Source organism: Mytilus californianus, unplaced genomic scaffold (assembly GCF_021869535.1).
Source record: "Mytilus californianus isolate M0D057914Y unplaced genomic scaffold, xbMytCali1.0.p SCAF_1, whole genome shotgun sequence".
NCBI classification, from domain to species: Eukaryota; Metazoa; Mollusca; class Bivalvia; order Mytilida; family Mytilidae; genus Mytilus; species Mytilus californianus.
In genome coordinates this window covers 120,561,456-120,579,263 of record NW_026262581.1, presented here as the reverse complement: position 1 = coordinate 120,579,263, position 17,808 = coordinate 120,561,456, and the positions used below count along the sequence as shown (strand labels likewise).

The window sequence follows — 17,808 nt, the reverse complement described above, 5'->3', positions numbered from 1 at the left end:
ATATAAGATTGATTGCACCTTGTATGGGATAGTTCCGACACGTGTTACATGGGGAGCCCGTTTGTTTACAAATAATAATGTCACGTGATCACACACTGACCGTCACAAATTTTTATCCTCCGCCATTATTCTTATCAGCTTATTACACAATATTACTGTACTTGCACAATTCACAACCCATTTATCTTGCGGACATGCAATGGGAATGTGCACGGTTATCAAAAACTTCAAAAATATTGCATGTACAGTTAATGAAAAAGTTATTTCATTAAATAGATAAGATTTTCACTCATGACACAAATTGAATGGGTGTCATCGCCATCGGCATCGGAGATAATTGATAAATGGGATTAAATTGACCACCAAGAAGGTGAAGAGAACCACCTCTGGAGAACCTTAACATTAATAAGTAATACTCACCAAAATTTCTCTATAATTAACGCTATTTTCTGTTGGAAAATTTGAGAAAGATGCTGATAAACTTATTTAGTGACACAGATTATTTTCTTGTTTTGGCGCGAAATATATTCTTATTCTTAATGCTTGACGTAACAAAAATTTGTATAGAATTATATTTTACTAAAGCGTAAATATGCAGAAGCATGACAATACATTAATGTTAAAATGTGTAAATATTTCTGTAAAAGAATATAATTTTACTTTACCAGTATCTTTCACTTAGATATACATTTGAGCGCAAGAAAATCTCTATGTGAATCGGCTGAATCCCGGGGTCGAAGTTCAACATATCAACGGAGATTTTTGCGTGTGCTTGCGTTGCTTTAGATCAAGGCCACAGCTTTTCAACCAATCGGGGAATGTTTACTTGGGGCATACATCTATTTTTACTACAGGTTTCGACATGTTTAAATCGGGATTATAGAAAAATGGAATGTTGTTGGTAAATACAAAACAGAAAATGATGAACACTTTTAGCAAAAGATAAATTGGATTGGGAGTCTGTGAATTCATATTATTTGTACAACTCTCCTTACTCTTGGGAAGAGTGTGCTTTACATCGAGGCTTGCGTTGCTTTACATTGACTCCATAGTAGTTCAACCAATCGGGGAATGTTTATTTGGGGCATACATCTATTTTTACTGCAGGTTTTGGCTTTTTTTAATCGAAATTAGAGAAAAATGGAATGATGTTAGGAGATATAAAACAGAAAATGATAAATATTTTTAGCAAAAGATGAATTGGATCGGGGTTCTGTGTATTCACATTATTTGTACAACTCTCCTTACTGATGGCAAAAAATGGAATTTCCGTGACCTAAATGGTTCGCGAAAATTAATATTTTTATATATATATAGTAATGATGCATAAAGATTAAAATGATTTAAAACCTCTCTTTTTAAATTTGGCGAGTAAAAATTTTACTATGAAATAAGTAATTGTACTGATATCAATTTTACCAGTATAAGGATTAAAACATCTATTGTATTACGTTACAGTAGAGTACAAATGATGGAAAGCATGAAAGAAGGTCCAAATGTCCAGAAAGGATAAATGGTGTATCGTCCCCCCATAATACAATGTTATAAAACTTCATTTTATAACCTTAATTTTCTGCTTCTAATTAAAATTGCTGGAGAAGCTACCAAGAAAAAACTGGAATGTTGCATATTGAATTTTTCTGAAGAATTACTATCACACTATTTTTATGTTATCTTAATGTGATAATAAAAGGTTTGACACAAAATATTGAAATGAAAATAAATAAAATAATTTATCTACACTGATTTAAGTTGCCTATTTAAAAAGATATCATATATATATGAACTTACTGATTTCATGAATGAACATTTGTTTACCATGCCCTTGGCCATCCTTAAAAGGACATAAACTGTCAAATTCGTGTTCAACGATTTGACTTAAATTCTTATATTTTATTTATAACATACTTTAACGTATTTCGAAAATACAAAAATTCTAAAATAAACATCGAGATTAACAATGCATGAATCAGGATTTCGTGTTTTTTTAAGTCTAGGAGCCATCTACGACCTACGAAGACTGCCGACGGTCATTTAACCCTATATAAACATAAATATAAGTATAAATAGATTTCGAGCACGTGCAATTGGATCCAGCTAGGTCTGTTTAATTTCATGTTGTAAGTTAAAAAAAATATGTTAATCATCGTTTTTACCTGTATAAGAATGATATTTGTGGATCGAATCAGTCAAAGAAGTGGTTAACCTTTGCTTCACTTTTAATGTTGACATTCTTTTCCTTTTGATAGACGAACGCGCCTAGTACATGCGTAACCCATCTTCATGTAAGATGTTAAATTGAAGGTCACATGAATACGGATTCACGTGAGGTTGAATTATTGACTAGCAAGTCTAAAAACATTTGGTAGCGATGTTTTTGAGCTTATTTTGACAAATTTGGGCGAAACTAGTGCTTGTAACGAAATATTATTTTAAAAGTCCGCTTTTATTAATACTTGAAATAAACAAAAATCGTATTTTAAATGTTTATCTAAATCGTAGCTAATGCCACTTTAAGGGAAATTAACGACGAATTAGACAAAACAAAAAAATACGATGTTTTTTTTTGTTTTAAACATTAAGAAATTAAGAAATGCGGTATATAGAAACAACATTTCGCCCTTTGCATTCAGGTTAGTTAAATAAGCTAAGAAACGTCGCTGATGTATTATTGGCTTGCAAGTGAACAAATTAACCTTATATGGATCCGTATTCATGTAACCTTTATTTGATCCAACTTTGATTGCGAATAACAAAGTTATGGCAATAGAAAATTTAAAGTATTTTAACATACTACATACGGGTATACACGTAAACAGAAGGTTGATTTTTTGGCGGACGAAATATCCATTTTTACCCATTGGAAGTCAGGCTTATTCTAACTTTTATAGACGATTATTTCCTGCATTTTGTGGGGCAGAATATTCATTTAAAAATTCACCGTGTGTTTTATTTGATATGCTCATACTGCAAAATGTTACTGGAAATGAACTGAATATTTAGATTGTATTAGCACAAGTCATTTTCGCTTATTCTGAAGTTAGCTTAGAAAGTATTCGTCGTTCATATTTGTTATCCAATACCTAAGGATGTGAGTCGATCAATTTAATTAAGCATGAAACAATATATATAAAATGTATAAAAATTTATTTGAACAGCAAACACGTGACATTTAAGCTTATGCTAGCGTATACATATTATACCTAAATATAAAAAAAATTAACATATACATTGTATATACATGTATAAGCAGATACATTGTCCTATTTTGTGCATCATCAACAAGTATATTGTACAATTATATACACACAATATGAAAAAAAAACTGGCAATATTTATTTGTTCGGAGAAAATACGAGAAATATGTTAAAATAAATTTGTCATTAATGTATCAAGGCAATCGATAAACTATAGAAAGAGAAAAAATATACTACCTGTAGTAAACAACCATATATATTAAAATGAACAATCATTATATGAATAATTAACTAGCAATAATCATTATTAAACATATTTCCACAAATATATTATATGTTCAAGCAGTTATTATTTATCATGATTCTGTAATAAAAAAAATACGCCATATTCTAGTATATGTGGCTTGTAGATTTGAGATTATCTGAATCAAATTAGTCGATGATTATCTTCCAATAAGGGTACATGTATATTTTTTTTTTTTTTGTGTGTTTTTATTTATTTTATTTTTTTATTATAGAAAAAAACGACATGGACACTCATTCAAAATGTATTCTGTCTAAATAAAATTCAATAGGGTAAACTGAAGGAGAACAAACCTAAAAAATGTATTGACTTGATTCTATGGTACATTATCCTATGCAGAACAGAGCTTAAGTTTTCCAATTTTAAAGAATAAAGCGTCTTTTTCCTAGACTTGTTCCTCGTCAATTGTACAACATGGTTGATGTTGTTTTAACGTCCTACACAGGAACTTAATGTTCTTAGTCTGACATCGGAGTCAATGAATAAATTTGATGGTATTACTTCGGTTTTCCCCCAACCAAAGACCAGTATGGTGTCGTGAGTCTGATAGAGTCTATCAAGATAGCTGTTCCTCGAGATCGAAAACAGCAATGATATATACCGTAGATATGATCACTTGCGGATTCGTTATATTGCATCAAGGAACGCTTCCACGGTCCATGTTTACATGATTGTCCGACAACTGGAATCAAGAAACATGTGTATTCAGTCAAATAGCATTTAGGCTTCGTAATTCTGGAGATTAAATATGAATAAACACATATGTGGGGCATACGTCAATGAGACAGCAACCCAACAGCAAAAAAAACTAAAAGACATTTAAAGGCCTTCCTCAGAAGACAGGTGTCTATACAATATGTTAAGTTCTATATAGCCCTAGTCTAAAAAATAGTAAATAAATTTAAAAGAGCTTCCAAACATCTGCCACAATTCCTCAAAGTGAAAAAAAGATAGGACGAAGGACAACCAAAGAGGTTCCTGACTTGGGACAGGCACATGAACATGTGGTGGGATTAGACTAGTTTTTTTCAACCTTCCCCCCTTTTAACCTCGATCAGTTATAACTAACAAAGATCAGTTAATTTCAGTTCTAAAACGAAAAACAAAACAAAAACAAACAAAAAAACAGTGCAGAAATGCACTTAACACTAAATAACGTATGCTATATATGCATAATACGTATGTTGTATTGATTTCTATATGGGTTGAATATATACCATCGTGCAGACATATTAACACATCTGCTTTCTAGAACGAAAGAACTTTACTAAAAACTAACATACATCAAGATAAAGGAATATATATTTCAATTTTCAGTCAAAATACATGCTTAGTAATATACAAAATAACTAGGTGGCTGTCTGAAGAAAAATCTTTATCTAAATCAAGGTAAAAATAAAACTATGTCCATATAAATGATGGTTATAAAGTGAAAATAGAATGTTTGAAATGTGCATTGTCTTGATTTTCAACTATTAATGAATATGTACCCTAACTATTATCTTTGAGTATCGTTCAGTTTTACGCTCTAAACAAGTTTTTATTGAAAAATATTTACTTAAGACGACCTCTTAATTTTCTACACGCAATAATAAAGCATCGTGCTAATTTACGGTGTCGACGTGTGGCGTGGTTTGGCAGGAGAGTACTAAACGATTTGCAAGAGATGACACATTTAAGTGTCTTCCCTACTGAGATATTCGAATCATTTTAAGGTCACTGAATTCTTAACCTTAGATAGGGTCATATAAAACCTGTCAGATTTGATATTAAATAACGTAGTCAGGGTCGGATCCAGGATTTTAGGTTAGGGGGCGAAAACTTAAATTTTTTTTTGAGGTAAATTATCGAAGTATTCTTTATTAAGCTGAGGACAACCCATGCTTTGCAAATTTTAGGGGGCGCACGCCCGCCAAGCCCCGCCTGAATCCGCCCCTGGTAGTGATTTTTTTTTTCAGTTATATTTTGTCATTAAGATATTGTCTTTTTATTTATTCCTCACATCTTTTATTTTTTATCTCTTCACATAAATAAAAATCAGATACACGATATATGTGTCGAATCTTGTATAATTAAAATAAAATAAAAAACGTTTAAAGACTTTAATCAGACTACTGGAGCATGCAAATGAGGTCGAAGGTATATGCATTATGTCAGCCAAAAATATATACTCCATATAACATATTATTCACAAATGAAGTATTGCTGACCTATGATGTAAAGTTACTGAACCAAACACGTGAAAAAGCTATAAGATATAAGAGCAAACGTAATACCCAAGTCTCAACTTACGGCTTACACGATTTTCATAATTTATGCAAAATGAAATTGACCTAGAAATTTGACGAAATTATGTATATAGTGTCAGTTGCCTTATTACTAATACAACAAAATACATATATACATTAAATAATACAAAAAAAACTCCACAAAGTTTGCAAGGACTGCGATACAACATTTCTCATTTGAGACCTGAACATGCATGAAATATTTGCCATTGGACGTTAAGCAATCAACAATCAATCAATCAATGATTTGAGACAGTTAAATTTTCCATTATAAAAGCAAGACATTGTAATTTTAAATAAGCTTACTAATTTAAAAAAAATAACAATCAGTCGATAAAATAAAAAATCAAAGTAAAAATTTAAGAAAATAATAACACGATTTTCAAAGAAACATCCTAATCTTAAAATAGGTGAAATTAATAACCCATAGATATATTGATAGTACATGTATAAGTGGTATATTAATTACACTAATATTGCTACTATCACTGTAACAAATATCCATAAAATTAAGATATTGAATTATGATCCTTTTGCGATTAGAGTTTAAAATATGTTGACAAAAACAATGATATTCATATTTAGAAAGGAATTTTCCACACGAAAAATCGCTCTTATCTATAGCTGACAGAATTTCACAATAATTGGGAAAAAATATCATAGGACCACGAATTAGAAATGGTCAAGCGAATTCATGCCACCGGTTCGTGGTTGGCAAGACTTGTACATCCAAAAGGTTCTTTTTTGGCTACCTGGTAACAACACTTCCAAAGCATTACCGGGTTTGTTTTGCTGTAGTTTACCGCACGGACAGGTTTTTCAGGGTGGAAACGACACTCCTCGTCACCATCTGTAATTGCAGAGTGGCAGTGTTTGCATTCTGTTATTATGCTTCTTTTGAATCGCTTTGATTGTCTTGGTCTAATATCTCTCATCTGATCATTTTCGTAATGCATGATCCTTGCCTTCACTTTGGTCATTTCCTTTGACATGGATCGTATAAGCTCATCTTTTTGTTCTATCTGTAATGAAAAAGTATCACAAATATATAAATAAACTTTCTGTTGATTTCTACATAATTTAGTTTTCAATTTGGATGTAATACGTCTTCTATTTCATAATTTGGCTGAAAGTTTTTTGTCTATCAATTCATAGACATGATTTTGTCATGTGACCGTGACGTCATCAACGTTTTTTTTATGATTTACTCCTTAATTGGAATTTAGAATTAAATTATAAGGAACGACTGTAATATTTTTTTCTGTCTATTCGAAATAACCTAAAAAAATGTGGTGCACACTTTAAAATAACCCGCTACGCCACATTTTTTATGTTATTTCTTCATAGACAGAACAAATATTACAGTCATTCCTTAAGGATGTATTCTTCTGATATTTCAGTCTCGTTGCAATCTCGTTCGGGAGTTATTTCCAAAACATGTGATACAAATGGAAAATATCAATGAATTTAAAAAATATTATAGTCAAACTAAATTCTGTGAAAAAAATTGTGTACTTACAATAAGTAGTTTTTGAGTAATAAAATTTTCAAATTTAATAAACAATCCGGTAAGTGTCATCAGCTAAAATCTTGAGAAAATGGGTGAGGGGTACAAAAAATTATTTTACTAAAAATTTGTACATCCCATATCATTTTTTTCTTTTCAAAATTCTTAGACATGTATTTTTCAATCATTTATAACAAAGAAGTTGAAATAATATTTTTTTTTGTTCTAAAAAAAAGAGAAAAATCCCAAATTTACAAAATTGACAGCATGGTCAATTTGACCCGAAAAAGCAACAAAATTTTATAAAACTTTCTAATATTAACACCACCCCATAGTTTTTTTAAGTTCAATTTGTTCAGATTGGTCCACTTCATCTTTAGTAAAAGTATGAAAAAAGTTTAATTGTGAAACTGTAATTTTTTTCATGATAATAGCCCTAAAATGGGTAAAAAATGATGAAAAATGGGAAAATCATCAAAAATGGGGTACTTTCAAATGGCCGTAGCAAGAAAGAAGTGCACCATCACATGATTTTTTTCTTCATCAATTACTTTCTTACAGTCATATAAACCCCAAAATCAGGTTAAGAAAAGTTTAATTCTAGAAATGTTTGGCTCCTCAGAGGTGTACATCCTTAAATAAACGGTTAGAAAATTAATATAACTTTAAAAAATAAATGGGGAATGTGTCCATGGGACACAGATGATGCCCCGGCTTGCATATCATTTAAAGTTATAAAGGGACATAACTGAAGAACGGTAAAAGTGACGCTACCCAAATTTGTTATTGATCTGAGTTTTGTAGTAATAAGTATCGTGTATTAGTTTCATAACATTTGGTTGAGGCAAACTTAAGTTAGAGAACGGAAACGAAAAATTCAGCATTGTTTTCCTTTTGTAAAGGGGTATAACTCTAGAACAGTACGAGTGACACCACCAATAATCAAACTTGATCTGTATGTTGTGGTAATAAGCATTGTGTATAAGTTTCATAACATTTGGTTGAGGCAAACTAAAGTTAGAGAACGGAAACCAACTTTGGGACGTACGGTTAAAGTGACGCCACCAAATTCAAACTTGATCTGTGTTTAATGGTAATAAGCATTGTGTATAAGTTTCATAACATTTGGTTGAGGCTAACTTAAGTAAGAGAACGGAAACGAAAAATTCAGCAATTTTTCGATTTGTAAAGGGACATTACTCTACAAAGGTTAAAGTGACACCACCAAAATTCAAACTTGATCTCTATTTTGTAGTAATAAGTATTGTGTATAAGTTTCATAACATTTGGTTGAGACAAACTTAAGTTAGAGAACGGAAACGAAAAATTCAGCAATTTTTCCATTTGTAATTGAGCATAACTCTAGAACGGTTAAAGTGACGCCACTAAAATTCAAACTTGATCTGTGTTTAGTAGTAATAAGCATTGTGTATAAGTTTCATAACATTTAATTGAGGCTAACTTAAGTTAGAGAACGGAAACGAAAAATTCAGCAATTTTTCCATTTGTAAAGGGGCATAACTCTAGAACGGTTAAAGTGACACCACAAATAATCAAACTTGATCTGTATTTTGTGGTAATAAGCATTGTGTATAAGTTTCATAACATTTGGTTGAGGCAAACTAAAGTTAGAGAACGGAAACCAACTTTGGGACGTACGGACGTACGTACGGACGGACAAGGGTAAAACTTAATGCCCCCTCCGCTACGGCGGGGGCATAAAACAATTTGACATGAAAATAGGTTAATTTAGTTATATTGGTATTACAAAGTTGGTATATAATCCTAAATTAACGGAGACGTTGTTTATAGTAAATTTATTGGTCCTTTGAATGAACTTATTCTGAAAGGAAATCAATATAACTGCTGTTAGATCATTAAAAATTGCATTTATCGGTACTATAATTGTTTTTGTTTAATACATTGTACTTAACATGTATTGCTGTCCAGTTATTAACACGTATAGTCCTACATCCTCTAAATACTTATATTTTGACGTTACAGAAGTTAATGCTTTTCTATGACTGATTAAAGGGTCTTTTCACAAAATTCCTTCGACGATAATAATGATGATGCTGACATGCATATATATTAGGACGAGAAGCGATAAATGAAATATGAGTTTGAACTCTGCCTTGTACTAGACCGATAAAGTGCTAGTCCGCAAGGTCCACATGAAGATACTTCACCGCACTCGAAACTTGATGGAAGTGAACTGATTGATACAAAAGACTGGGAAACATGGTTTAATTATAAGTTGACATGGACTTGAACCAGCGTTCAGTAACTGTGTGAGTACTCTATGATCAACACTTTGTGTTTTCTGTCAGTTTGTAATGTGTGTTTGTGCTTAGTACCGATCTGATGAATCAAGCCCTTCCCAACTCAGTTTTACAGTTTGTTCTTATGTTGTGTTGTAACACACATTTCCCAAGTAAGAAGAGGTTTTAGCGCAAACAAACATGTATAATTTATAAACGCATCAAAAATATCAAGCTTATAATTCTGTACCCTCTAATTTCGAAAGGTTTTCCCAAATACAGTTAAGTTTATATATTCATAGGGTAGAACAATCTTTAGTATTTCGAACAATTCAAAGTTTGTAATCAGTTGATAATTCAAGCATACACAGAAGTTCTAACTACTGGTCTGGTGATACCCTCGGGGAGGAAACCTCCACCAGTAGTGACATCGACTCAGCGGTTCTAAATAAACTCATCAAAGATACCAGAAGTGGTATCTATTGAGCTGGTGATACCCTAGAGGAGGAAACTTCCACCAGCAGAGGCGTCATTTTGTAAACAGTTAATTTATTAATATGACCATATCAATTATTACTCATATAATCACAATAGTGCTGACTACTAGGCTGGTGAATACCCCGGGGAGGAAACCTCCACAAACAGAGGCATATACCCAGTGGATGAAAATAAATTCATCAAATTTACCAATAGCGCTGACTACTGGACTGGTGATATCCTCGGGGAGGAAACCTCCATCAGCAGGGGCATCGACCCATTGGATGTAAACAAATTCATCAAATTTACCAATAGCGCTGACTACTGGACTGGTGATATCCTCGGGGAGGAAACCTCCATCAGCAGGGGCATCGACCCATTGGATGTAAACAAAATCATCAAAGATACCAATAGTGCTGACTACTGGACTGGTGATATCCTCGGGGTGGAAACCTTAATATATCCTTTATGTGTCTGTTCAAAGCCACGAACCTGTTATCCAATGGCTATTGTTGGTTTTTGTCTGTCATAATGGTATTTTCTTAGTTATTGTAGTATTAATCAGGTCGTTTTTTTTTATCTTTTTATTCGTTTCACATCTTGCTATCCCGGTGCTTATTATCAATATTTCTTTTGCTCATTGTTGAAGGCCGTACAATGACATGTTTAGTACTTTGTCATTTGGCATTTGGTCGTTGATGAATAATTGTCACATTGGTTATCATACTATGTTTTTTTGTAATGAGGTATGTTCCATCAACAGATACAAAAAATCTAGGAATATTTTATTTCAATTTCAGAGTTGATTTTTTTTTAATCGAGCCGAGTCTGTTTTTTTCTCTCAATTTGGTTTGTGTCGAGTTAAAGATTTTAAAACCTTCAAGCTAACATAAGAGAAAACTCGCACAAAATTAAAAAAGAATTTTTGAAATATTTATTATTTATTTTAGATCTCATACTACTATCAGCAAGAGAATGCAAAAATACAGAGAATCACAACTTTGGTCTTGTTTGAATTAGATGTTCAAATTTAACCCATTATCTTGATATGATGACCTGAAAATATTTCGAATACTATTTTAATATCATTATGAAAATTGGACATATTTATATCAATTATATACAACGTTTGTGAAGTATTTGCATCAAATTCTAATTTAAAATTAGAATACCTGTAATCTTTGTTTGTGTAAAATATCGTACATGTCGTTGATTCTCTCGTCACCTTGACTCTGCAGTTGTCTCATGTTTTGTTCATATCTCTCCCTCTGCAAAATATGTCAAAGATAAGGAGATGAGCGGTGGATATTTATATAAAAAATTGTAAGGGGTTCATCGGAACCCTGTGTCTCGCCTATGATTGCTGCTGTTGATGTGTAATGATGACTTAAAAAGTGAGTCCATTTATCAGTAAAAAATACAGAATTAAAAAAAATCAAACTTTCTCTTTTGATGCTTTTTCTTGGTCTCGAAGATTAGCTTCTGTCCAAGTTTCATAACAACCCATGACGGTTAACAAACTTATCATGTCAAAAACATTTAATCCCAGACTGTCTGTAAATGTTAACTGTAAAAGAACTAATTCCATCTATCAGAAAAATACTGAAAATGAAAATATATTTCAAAAGTTTGCTTCAGACATTATCTCTTAATCATAAAAAAGTTTCAATTATCTGTATACAAGTGGTAATATGTGTTATCAATTCACATACAATGATTTATAATCAGACACATTTTCTTACAGCAAGTGTTAAACTAATGTATTTCCAGTTAATATAATTAGGTAGTTAGATTAAAACTAAGGTTGAAACTGTGTCATGAGGCTTGTTTCTGTTCTATTCTTAGGCCCGTGAGGTTTTTATGCTGTCAAAGTATAATTGGTCGTCATTTTGGATTAAGATTTATTTTAAATTCATCAAGGCATCGATTTGATAAGGGATCCCGGCGACTTACTGTATTTGAATAACATTCGTCAGGAGCCTTTCGTGCAACGTGATCGCCGTTTTTTATTTCACGTTCAACGTGTTTTTACTTTTTTATTTGACGTTCAGTCGTGCAAGACAGGTGCATCGTTCAACGTGTTCTGCTTATTTAATTTTACGTGCATCGTGATTTTCAAATGTTTATTTTGCGTGCTCGGTATTTTTCAAATAAAATTCAAACACTTGGCAGGGATCGTCAAGAAAAAAATGCATAGTTTAGAAGATCGTTATATATAGTTTTTTAAAAGCCGTAAACCATTTATATTATACTAAATCGGGAATATCAAGTAAAACAGAGAGTTTTTATATACAAGAAGACATTGAATCAGTCACAAAAGGTTCACATTAAAGTCTTTATTTTTCGTGCAACGTTCATGACAGAAATTATTTCACGTTCAACGTGAAATTATGTCTTATTTCACGTTTTTTTTCGTGCAAGCACCCCTTTACCACCCTCCTTCATGATTACTGAAACTTTAAATGGTAAAATTAATTTACAGTTGGGAGCATCTAAAGCAATAGGACCTAAATAGAACAGTCAAATTCGTCTAAGATTATTGCAAAGACATGACTACAACACTAACAATCAAGTTACAATAACAGCAGTTAGTCATTTCTTTTCCTGTTCTTTTAACGGTAAATTAAAAACATAGTATCATTCAACTGTTTCGGTTCTTATACATCCTTGGCTTTCAAATATTCTGCTTTGAGCGTTAATGATGAAGGTAAATCTAGAAAAGCGCTTCGGACGCATGAAAGTTATAAAGTGTTTTTATAATTTTTTTTCTTTTTTTTATAGTTATGAAAAAAAACATTACCTCATTTTCAACACCATCCTCTAATTCTCTCATTTTCCTTCTTACATCTACAAGATACATTTAAATATTGAATCATACACAGAAAATTGAAAACTTCTTGAAGATAGAAGAGAGACAAAAAAGTGCCACAGGCTTTAAGAAACCCTATTTTGTTTTGAATATTCAGACCAAATTGACTAATATTTATCTGGTTTCTGAGAGGGTCTTTAAGAGCACAAGCGTGTAGGGTAATATTATATTAGAAAATATACAGTTCTAAGCTTCATGCTAGAATTGATGTTCTACAAAGAAAACAAATAAATGTCACGGCATGAATCACCAGTGGAGCAGGAATTGTTTACCCTTCGACAGCACCCGAGTATATGCCTCCTCCAACCCCTTCCCATTGTCAAGCGGATGGGGTTCGTGTGGGTTAATATTTGGGTTTCTGCGTTCTGAGTATTGTTGTTTTGTCTTTTGGTCAGGTTGTTGTCTGGCATTCTTCGAAATACTGTTTGTTGAAACCAATATTATTCTTTATCTTGATCAGAAATAACCTAACCATAATCATATATTTACCGTTGTTTTCGCGTTTTAACGTCAATGTTTGTTGCTGTAGTTCATCATTCTTATTTTCCAAATCATATTTTTCTTCCCGTATTGTATTGATTATCGAACACAGTTGTTCCAAATCTGCATTTGATGTAGGCTCTGTGTTTCCAATATAAAAACGATTTGCTTCCGTCCTAGATGAAACTTCCTCCCTATCCTGATCGGAGTCTGGGGGATTGTTCATTGACCTATGAAATATAATACAAAAAAAATTATCGAGTATTTGAAACAATGACTTCACAATTCAACATAAAGAGAATGTGTCATTAACGATCTTTCCATTACAACGGTTAAATCGAGCTTATTAGTAGCAATTAGCTGCTGACATGATACACATGATGAACCTATACGCCATACACGGGTTACGTTTTGTATTAGTGGATAAATGGCAGGGTCTACAGTAGATATAACGTGCAGGGCTCTCGGTCATAAAACTTTACTCAGTACTCGCAGTACAAAATTTGTGCTCGAAACACCAAATCCAGTATTTTGATTGGTTTCTCATAACATATGTTATTTTGGGTGTATACTGCAAATTTCATGTTTATTCTTCCAGTTATTTTGAAGCGATTTTTTTTCCCAATAGAAGGCAAATTTCGCTGATATTGACTTGTCACTGAGCATAGCTGTGTAAAGTGAAAGTTGATAAGTACCGTATAATTAGTCAAGAGTTTGCTCTGACATTTGGTGGCTTCCTTAATGGTAGATGAGGCCCAACAAGTCCTAAACAAAGCCCTCAGACGTCAGAGCAATATCGGACTTTAGTATAATATGTCTTTCTTTTGACACATAATAAAAATTGCAAGTCACATGACGAAATTGTTTTCCGTAATATGAGTAGTATACCATTTAACTGTTTGACAATACGACATATTTTTTGTATTGATTTTTAAAATCATTCAAGGGTTAAATTATATATATATGTGTGTAAAACAAATTAAATGCATCACTGACAGTTTTAGTTTTCCCTTGAAAACGAAAAGCCTCACATAATCTGACCTAAATTGTTATACTTATATACGTCATATTAAATTTGAGCTTTATACTAATTAAACACCTATTTCAAATATAGATACATTATTGGTTGTTTTGTTCTCTTTATAAAGAAAAAAACATAATAATTTGGTCAATATTTTCTTTCCTTCACACAAGGACACCTTCCGTATAATTGTTTACATTTTATTCAGGAATGAAAGTACCATATGAAAGACAAATCGATATTATATTGAAAAGAACGAATTTCGATATTTTTCTTTCATTCATACTTTATATTTTCTTAGTTTTAACTTTTAAAATACTTACTTTTTTTATTTTAATCCAATGTCTTCTGTGTAAACACGGTTACCTCTGTCTTCTAAATAATGGGAATTCCCACAATGGTCACGTGAAAGGTATAAGTTCAATATTCATTTCTAATAATGATATAATCATTTGTGTTACATTTATATCGGAATTGTTTAAAATGTGCACCCAGGCATCAAGTCATTCTTGTCTAATAACTTTCTTTTTTATGAGAAAAAGGCCAATCGATAATGTAGGTTACAGGGAAACCCTAACAATAGATTTCAGTGAATATCTTTGCATCTTCAGTTTCACTAGATTTTCTTTTCATTTCATTAATTGAATAAACACAAGCTTGAAGTCCAATAAATACCGCCCCTGGCCGTTATCTCTTCAGTTATTCTTACCATGGCTAACTTCTACACACACTTAGCACCCAAGATCATTTTCAACAAAGATCCTTCATCAGTCATTGACTACTTTAGAGAACACAAGTTACTTGCAGATAACTGCAATTGTCAGACATGCAAGATGCCAATGGAACTAACACCTAGACCAACTGGCAGCACTTCAGATGGATGTGCTGGCGCTATTCTAATCTAGGCGCACCTTTAAAACAATTCGTGCTGGCTCATTCTTTGAAAAGTCAGGCATAACATTAGACACATGGTTGTACACAATCTACATGTGGCGTCAAGAAACCAAAGTAGCAGCAAAAAGTGTAGTTATATCTGAAAGGTCTACCATCTAAATGTTTCATTACCTAAGAGAAGTCTGTTCAACCAAATTAATCCAGACACCACCCAACTTGTAGGGCCAGGAGTTGTTGTACAAATAGATGAAAGTTTATTCAACCACAAGGCAAAACACAACTGTGGCAGGAGAGCTACATTTTTGTAACAAAGAAGGTGAACTCTGGGTATTTGGACTTGCAGATACATCATTTATGCCTGCAATAACTTACATGGAGCTGGTGCCAAAGAGAAAATTAATGCAGACACACTATTGCCCATCATTCAACGTATTGTGATGCCATATTCAATTGTTTATTCTGACCCAGTGGAGAGCGTACAACAAAATTCAAGATGACATGAGCCTTGAGCATACCATAGTAAATCACTGCCTGCATTTTGTGGATCCAGACACTGATGTCCATACACAGACCATACAATCATACTGGGCCAAAGCCAAGTACAAACTCAAGGAAATAAAAGGTGTTTCGTCTGATGCTTTGCCTTCATACTTAGTAGATAAGAGAATGTGGCGGCACAGGTGGGGTCAAACAGGAGAAAAAAACCAACAATACTGGAATAAAATTTAATACCAGTATTGTTAGCAATTTTGTAAATGGCATAGATAAACAAGTAGCCTTTTGGTGTTTAAGCTAAGATGCCCTCATATTTCACTAATTTTAAAATAAAAAAATCAAGAATCTGCCTTTTTCTTAAGTTCGCTAACATTTGCCTTTGTTTTGTTTTGTGTGGTTTTTTTCACCTTGATTTTTTTCGGCGGAAAGGGGGATTCCTTCCCCGATTTAGTATTCAAGAGAATCTCTTGTACCCAATACACATGTTTCAAGTAACTGTCAACCACCTGTAAGTTCGTTTTATGGCACTTTTTCGTTTTGTTAATACGAAACCTGTATTTTAACTAGTGAGAGACAGCCAGTCGCGCAAGCGGATGCTTAATAAAAACAAACTTTTTTGGAATTACTGAATGTAATTATTCTTGATATTGCAAACTATTGTTTTCATTGCAAGTGCCTAAAATTACTGAGTTACAATGAACCATACATATATTGACTGGATATGTGTGGCAGTAAATGATACCTGCATCAGTGTATATAATGTGCGAATCCTGAAATACCATTTTCACTGTATGCGCTATGAATTCTAATGTAGAATTATAAATAAACAGACGACAAATTCACAATTTTTGAATAAAATAAGAAATAAAGTATTATATGTACCGTTTTTATAAATTCATGATATAGGTAAGAGATGCGAACAGGTTGTCATCGCGCCTACAGCCATCCTGGTGTAAAATTGATACACACATAGATACATATTAAGAATAGTTCACGAACAGAGCGTGCAAGAGATTTAAAAGCAACAGTTAAGTTTCATTTGCAGAAAAATGTACCTTTTAACATAATTATTAATGTTGCATAACTTAAAACATGTTTTGTCGTTCAGCGTGTTGATGTTGAATTAAATTCCACTATGCTGTTTTCGTTATGCGATTCATGTTTACAGTCGATAATGATACTTGACTTTTATTTTCACTGTAGGGCGATTCATTTCTATTGTATATGCGATGCATTTTCACAGAAGGAAATTAATTAATTTTCATTATATAAAGTCTCAATTCAGCCGACTCTCTAACAAAATGTATGAAGTCAGAAGGACTGATTATATATGCATACTTTTTGAGTGAAAGTCTGAGGTAATATATGAATAAATTCCGTAAAAATAACATTTATGGCTAATATAGTCAATTCTATTTTCTCTAATAATTTGTCCAGATCTATATTTAGGATAAATTTTATCCTTTCCTATGACGCCATCATTGAATACATATATCTTGGACAGTAAAGCCAATCCACGTCACCGAAAAAGCAAAGTTTTCGGTTTCGGTCTAAATCTGCATCACAAACTAATAAAACGTCATTAGAGCTATTTTCCTAATGCTTGCAGATTAAAGGTGTGGTTGGCTTGCTTGCTTTTTTGTATAAATGTTTGCTTAAATATTGTAATTAAGTTTGAGCAAACATTTATACAAACAAAGCAAGCAAGCAAACCAAACCTTTAAACTACAAACATTAGGAAAATGGCTCTAATGGATGCATCTTAGATAACAAAGAGCATTCAAAGAAGCGAGGTTGGTAGATAGACCGTCCTAATATTTTCACCAAAGACCAATTGACGCACAGTTTAGTTAAGTATTCAATGTTAAAGTAAACAAATTTTTGCTCCTGACAGCATTGTATATTATTTATATTACATGAACACCATGTGACTATTTTAAATAGACAGGTCTGTGAATTACTTGTAAACATCGCGAAAAAAAACATTCTGTGTAACTCAAACTTGATTAAACTAC

At 32.4% G+C, this 17,808-nt stretch overlaps 1 long non-coding RNA gene across 2 annotated transcripts; it reads right to left on the bottom strand.

Annotated features, from left to right (window-relative positions):
* Nucleotides 1-3,130: 3,130 nt before the first annotated feature.
* Nucleotides 3,131-14,859, bottom strand: LOC127732682 (uncharacterized). 2 transcript variants are annotated; one of them, XR_007996381.1, is made up of 5 exons: nt 14,728-14,859; nt 13,393-13,613; nt 12,835-12,881; nt 11,207-11,302; nt 3,131-6,811 (listed from the first exon to the last, which is right to left on the bottom strand). It is a non-coding gene; the product is annotated as an uncharacterized LOC127732682 (long non-coding RNA). The 2 variants fall into 2 exon arrangements; XR_007996382.1 differs by lacking the exon at nt 14,728-14,859 and adding an exon at nt 14,079-14,212.
* Between the last annotated feature and the right edge of the window lie 2,949 nt (nt 14,860-17,808).